Genomic DNA, 7,366 nt, shown 5'->3' on the forward strand with positions numbered 1-7,366 from the left:
AATGTGAATTGGTTAAAATGGAATCTAGAATTTTTTTAAAATAAATTAAAAAATTATTTATTTCTCAAAACAAATAATTTTCTCTTTAATTGTTGGAATTATTTTTGTTTTGGAGTTTAAAACAAGTTTGCCCATTATAATAGCGAACTTGCTTTTTCTTTTATGAAGTTTGCCCGTTGCAACAACGAACTTCATTGATTATATAAAGTTCGCCTAAAGGAATGGCGAACTTCATGAAGTTTTCCTATGCATGCGGCGAACTTTGCCTGATGTATAATAATATATCTGGATGCACCGATTACTCTTCATTTACATCAACATTCACCTTTCCTATTTTATACTTCTCATTACTATACTCCCTAAAATATCTGGAATACCATTATAATCAATTCACTGTGATGGTAAAATTGTGTTTGATGAAAATAGATCTGTTGTATTTATGTTTGCAAAACCAACCTTTGTACACTTATCGAATGAAGTGAAAGGTGGTGACACTAAAAAATTTATAGTAAATGTAATTAGTCAACAACACATGAAAAAAGTGAGAAAAATCTATTATAGATATCCGATGGAAGTGGCCAACACTTTAATTTACAAAATGTATTTTATTTTTTTATTCTTATTTTTTGCTTGAACTTTTGTTTATATTATTTGTATATGTAAACATTACTTTTAATAATTTTCTATTTGACCAAATTATCGAATATGTGATGACAAAGATATACGACTAATCAGGGGTTGGCATAATCATTTTGCAAACATCCATTTGCTAGAGTTATTTGTGTTTCTCGTTGATATGTGTGCAGCGACTTCGTCGGAAGTGGGTGATGAGAATACATCATATGCAATTGTCAAAAAAATATTAGAAGGTTGATGGTTGATTTGAACATACCATCGGAGGGGAGTTAAGAGGATTCAAATCCTGATGATTATAATGATGGTGTGTTCGAAGTAGATCATCATGAAAGTCATGATGGTTCTGCGGTTGGAGACCCAATGATGGATTATTATCAAGCTCACCTTATGTCTGATGATGAAGATGTAGATACCGAACCAGTGAATATACCTAAGGATGAAGATGAAGAGTTAAACAACTTCATAGTGTCACAAGATGCGCTAACCTAACCTGCTATTTCCAAACCGTATGATCATGTTGCTCACTATTCGACGTTGAATCTTCACGTAGTGAATGTAGATTGGTCCTTTGGTCAAGGAGGGCCCAATGATGATCTAATGCATGAGTTTGAGATTGGACAATAGTTTGAGCACAAAGAAAAAGTCGTGATGGCGGTAAAGATGTATAGCATCAAGAGGCATGTGGAGTATAAAATAGTGGAGAGTGACCAGTTGGAGTATGATATACACTGCACTCATGTTAGGTCAAGATATCAATGGAACATACACATCGCATATCATTGAAAATAAGAGAAATGGGAGGTTAAGAGATACAGTGGTCTCCATTCTTGCATGCAAACAACATTAGGCCAAGACCATGGAAAGTTAGATTCGAAGGTGGTAGCTGAACATATATTCTCTATGGTGAAGGCAGATCCTATGATCAGCATAAGAGTTCTCCAAGGAGCAATTAAGAACCACTTTGGTTACAAGGAATCTTACAGAAAAATTTGGCTTGCGAAGCAGAGAGTAATTACGAAGATATATGGTGATTGGGAGGCTTCATATTGTATTTAGCACATCACTTGTGGTTCATTATATTTTAACATATTCTAAAGAAGTTATTGATTCAGGTACATGGGTGCAACTTATAACACAACGTTGGCTTGGTGACAATGATAGTGCCATGTTTCATGTGTTCTAGACATTTTTCCAGAAGTTTTCAAGCATTGCAAGCCACTTATCTCAATTGATGGCACCCACTTGTATAAAAAATACAGAAGGATTCTACTGATGACTATTCACTACAAAAAAACTTGGTAATTACGGTGGTTTTTTAGGATTATTATGGCAGTTTGAACCGCTATTATTACCTTGAATGGCGGCTAAGATAAACCGCCATAATTCTAAACGCCATTTGGTTATTACGGTGATTTTTAAAAAACTGCCACAATTTTCATGGTTAAAACGGCGGTTTAAACCGTCGTTATTTCCGGATAAAACACCATTTTTTGTGTGGATTGAGACAGCAGTTTGAGAAAACGGCATTTTTAAGTTGGTTAAAATGGCAGTTTAAACTGCCGTTATTTCTAAATAAAACGATATTTTTTAATTGGTTAAAACAACGTTTGAAATCGACATTTTTACCGGTTAAAAATGACATTTATTATCGTTTAAAAAGGCATTTTAACTATTAATTTTTTACCTCGTTAAACAAACAATTTTTTGTTTAAAATTTTACAATAACAAAAAATCATAACCCATAAACATAATATTACATAACTCATAAATAAAGTATCAAACATAATATATAGTTTTTTAGTACTGAAAATCAAAAGTAATAACTCCTATACAAATAAATAAGCAAATCATATCCATTAATTATTGCTTTGAGAAGTATTAGCATAGCCATGCAAAAAAAAGGAGCTCGAAGGACATGAGCTGTGAGCTAAAAAGTAGACTTCTGGCATCATAACATTTCTGGTAGTATTGGCATGAGCTTGAGAAATTAACCCACCATAATTCCTAGTCTCCAAAGAACTTTCTTGGACTTTCCACTGCTTTTAAGCCTCTTCAAATTCTTTTCACCTCATGCTTTTGGAATCGCTAGTGGACTCTTCCAGTCTACCATTTATTTCACTTTTGTCTTCAATTTCACCATCTACCTCCTCTTGCAAAATCACGAAAAATTCAAAATTTCCCACTTGGTAAAAAGTAAAAACATAGCTGGTCCCACCTAGTTGAAAATGCCACAGATCATATCATCGCCCAGTACTTAAACTAAACCAAAATAGTAACGTATAAAATTAAAGTATAATCATGAAATTCAAAAAGAAAATGGACAAAAGTAGAGCAGAAGTAATAAACTAGATATGTATTATTTCATGACAGTAATTGAGTAGTAATTCTTCAATATACAAAGAATGCAAGAGAGTTATTGAAATACTAAACTAGAAGTAATTAAATGATTCTAATTTCTAAGAAGCAAAATAACAAATACATAGAGTGCATTATTACTAAATATTTCTAAGAATTGAATATGGTTTACTAGCTCTGATTGCTTAGGATGCATCTTATAGACAACAAGAATATATATTTATTGTTGCCTCTGTACTACTTGTGGCATTTAAATTTTAGAAAAGAGAAAGATAGTTAAAAGAAGAAGCAATTATAGCCCACATGACCTCATAGAGAAGGACAGAACCAAACCCAAAATGATGTAAGTTGTGTCTGAACTTACTATTGATCCCAAAAATTTTTCATTGTTACTTAGTCACATCAAGGTAGATCGTGAGTGTAATTAATCAAATCACAGAGAAGCCTAGTAAATCACACACACACACACACACACACACACACACACACACACACACACACACACAATTTCTCCAATTTTTATTTTATAGTGAAATTTTAGAAGTCATTATTTATTTTAAAAGTCACAGAGACTAAAAAATAACATAAGAAAAAGTTGGTCTACTCCACTCTCACCCAGAAAGAGAGGCTGAAAGGGGTAGAATTAGAAATTCATTCTTAGTCTCTATACATATATGAATTCTAAACTTGAAAGTATTAAGCCTACTTAAAAGAAGCTAAATACCTGTTCAAGTAATAGTTTGCCACGTACACAACCACCTGCCAGATGTCAACGGCAGTAGTGTATTTAGTTGCCCAAAATATGAGCTCAGGAGCTCTGTAGTGCCTTGAATAGATGTAAGATATGTTTAGCTCACCTTTTACTTGTAAAAGGTATGCATAATTTAGTTATAACATAATATTATCATTCAAAACAAACATTAAGAAATTCGGGTTAAAGAATACACTAACCAAAATTTTAGCACTTCCAAAGTCACATATCTTCAGCTGGTAGATGTGAAGATTGACCTAGTATGAGACAAACAACACATGAATAACTTAATCTAGCATGTATAAGACAAATTGTATGATGAGAAATCAAATAAACAAGTTTCTATAAGAATATACCAGTAATTTTGAGGTTTTATGTCCCTGTGACAAACTCCAATGCTGTTGTGAAGATAAGCAACTGCTCTAAATATCTACAACATAAGAAATAGTAGAGATTAATGCACACCAACAAAGTGACAAATAGGGTGGGTTTAAGATCACAATCACAGGAATGGACAAAAAAAATAATACATATAAATAATATCAACAACATAAAACCTAATAAAAATATAGTTTGACGTATATCAATGGCATCCTTTGATTCATTTTGTTGTAGTGCTTGATCACCCTATTGACAGTCTCGGGAACATACTCCAATACCAAGTTAAGATAGAGTTCATCTTTCTCAGTCGTTGAGAAGAAGCAATGCTTCAAAGACACAACATTAGGGTGGTCAAGAAGGCGCACAGTTTGCGATTCCCGGTTCTTGTATCTCTTGTCCTGAAGAACCTTTTTTATAGCCACAGTTTCACCAGTCACCAAGCAATTCGCCTGAACAACAAGACACAAAAAATTTTAACCATAGTATATATAGCATATAGATATTATAAAATGCTTAAGCTTCCCAAGTTTAGATACCAAATGTTCAGATAGATTAGAGTTATCAAGATCCCTGCAAAAAGTAACATAAGATGATCAATTTAAAAGAAAATGTCAATGGAACACTAACTACTTCATTCAATCTAAAATTCATAATGTTTATTTCTAGAATATAACATTAACAGGTTGAATGAATATCAAATCAAGCATCAAAGAGATAATTAGCCCCTGTCATAAAACAAAAACACTGTATATATTAGAGGCATCCTACAAGACATACAATCAAGAATAAATCATACAGAAACCTAAAGCATCATTCGGTCATTACAGCATTTAAGTATCAAAATTCTACCTGCAGGTTTGTCAGATTAAAGTTTGGAATGTAATGAGTCACGGTAAGCATCACCTTTCGTGGACTAAGAGTAACCTTTTTCTTCACAAACTGAACCAAGCTCTGCAAATATATAACATGGACAAGTTATACAATGGTGCTTGATGCAAAAATCATATAAAATATCTTGTTAGGTAAAATTAATATAAAAAAACTTTGACCAAACATCTACCAGTCATTTAGGCATTCAAGTTATTTCAATTTGCATAAAATACAAAATGAAATACAATGGGATGAGAAATAAACTTAACAAGGTGCTACCTTGTAATAAAGAAGCTAAAGAAAGTGCAAGAGGCATGCTTTCATCCAAGTCCTGAGTCCCACATTCTGTAATCACCCTATGAAGAAAACTCTGAAAGCAAAAACAGCTAGCAAGAGCCTGCAACAAATTCAACTATTCAACTCAAATTCATAGAAGAACAAATGCAACATTTGCATCAAGGACATTTTACTCTATGGATCACCACGAGTTCCAAGAACCCAATCAAGAACAAGACTTTACCTGCAAAACAACATTGAGGAAAGGAAAACATGGTGAAGGCAAATATGAATTAGAGGTTGAGTTTGGTGACCACTTTCTATGAATTTGAGCACATAGATTTAACAAATAATAAACTAAACTTAAGCAATTGACTACTCCCAGTTCATTGTGTATGTTACGACTCTTCGACTATAGTTACTACAAATTTGCTATAACCAACAAGTCGAACAAGCTAGATTTCAAGAATTTATATAAATAATTGACATATACCATATTAGAATGTTAATAGGATTTCAAATAATTTGGTTGAGACTTCGACACTCCACGCTTTCAAAATTAAAAAAGTACAACAACTCAAGTAAATTCCTTAAAAACTTTTCTACAAACAGAAAACATGAAGAAGAACATCTATGCAATTCACGGTGCACATAATACCAGTAGAAAACAAGTATTCACATGATTTCAATCAATGCTATAATTATGAAGAAATTCAGTGAAGACCTTACTCAATTTCTTCTAACAATTCCTAATTTTTGACCTAAAATAAATTAAATAAGGAAGAAAACTAAAACCTAGAATTAAATAAAATAAGTAGCAGTTAGCATAGAACAATCAAAACCTAGAATTAAACAAAATAAGGTTGATGAGGAAAAGAGAAGCTCGAAGAACAAAAACTAATAGAATACCTCGCAAATCGCATCAATGGAAGCAAATGTGCCATTAGAGGAGAAGCATTGATGGACATGACATTGATGGAAGGAAAGAATCATTGATGGAGGAGAGAGATCGATGGAGGAGAAGCTCGCAGAGCAGCAGCGATGTCATTTTCGAATTCTGCCACACCAACGCAACTCTCACACACATAAAACAAGGAATCGAAAGAATAGTAATAAACAGAGAGGAATTAACAAATCATGAATCAAAAGAAGATGAAGAATAAGAGGATGAAAATTTTGTATAAAACCTAGAAGTGAGAATGGACACGGAGAAGACGAGTTAGGGTAAGAACTTCGCACAATGTAGAACGCAGAAGCTCGATGGAGGAGAAGCTCACATCAATGGCAGAGAAGCTCACAAGAATAGAGGAGAAGCTCGTTGCTCACGCTCTACTCTTCTACTCCCAATTAGGTTTAGCTTGGGCTTTCTTTTAATTAAATAATAGATAACAACGGTTAGTACTGCCAAAATCACTAAAAATGTCCCTAACTTACAAATATATTATGGCAGTGAAGTAAACTGCCTTAATCCATGAATATTGTGGCGTTTTCACAAAACAGCCTTAATATTATTGATGTTTTAACCAGTTTTTTTGTAGTGATTGCCCAATATGGTAATTCAAACATTTTGTCCATTGCATTTGCTGTGGTCGAGGGAGAGACAAGGGAGGCCTGGTCATTCTTTATGTCCAACCTCAGGGAACAGGAGGTGCCTCAGCCAGGCCTTTTAGTCATTTCAGACAGGCACAAGTCCATTGATGCTACGCTGAACGCTAATGGCAGTGGGTGGAAACCTCCACATGCTTATAAAGCATTTTGTACCCGACATATTGTAGCTAACTTTATGATGCATTTTAAGAACAAGGATTTGAATAAGGTCTTGGTGAGTGCAACATATTCAAAGTCACGTCGATAATTTGCTCATTACTTTGTCATATTGAGGGGAGAGAATGTTGCAATCATGAATTGGCTCGAAGAAATGCCATGAGAACAATAGGCACGGTATAGTGATGAGGGCCGCAGGTTCGAGCACATGACTACCAATATTTCTGAGTGCATGAATGTTGTNNNCTGAATGTGTGAGCTTTTTGCAAGGAAGGACATAGAAGCTCAAGCACGGGTTCAAGTGGGGGATGAATTCTCACAAACACTTGTGAA

Source organism: Arachis ipaensis, chromosome B03, assembly GCF_000816755.2.
Source record: "Arachis ipaensis cultivar K30076 chromosome B03, Araip1.1, whole genome shotgun sequence".
NCBI classification, from domain to species: domain Eukaryota; kingdom Viridiplantae; phylum Streptophyta; class Magnoliopsida; order Fabales; family Fabaceae; genus Arachis; species Arachis ipaensis.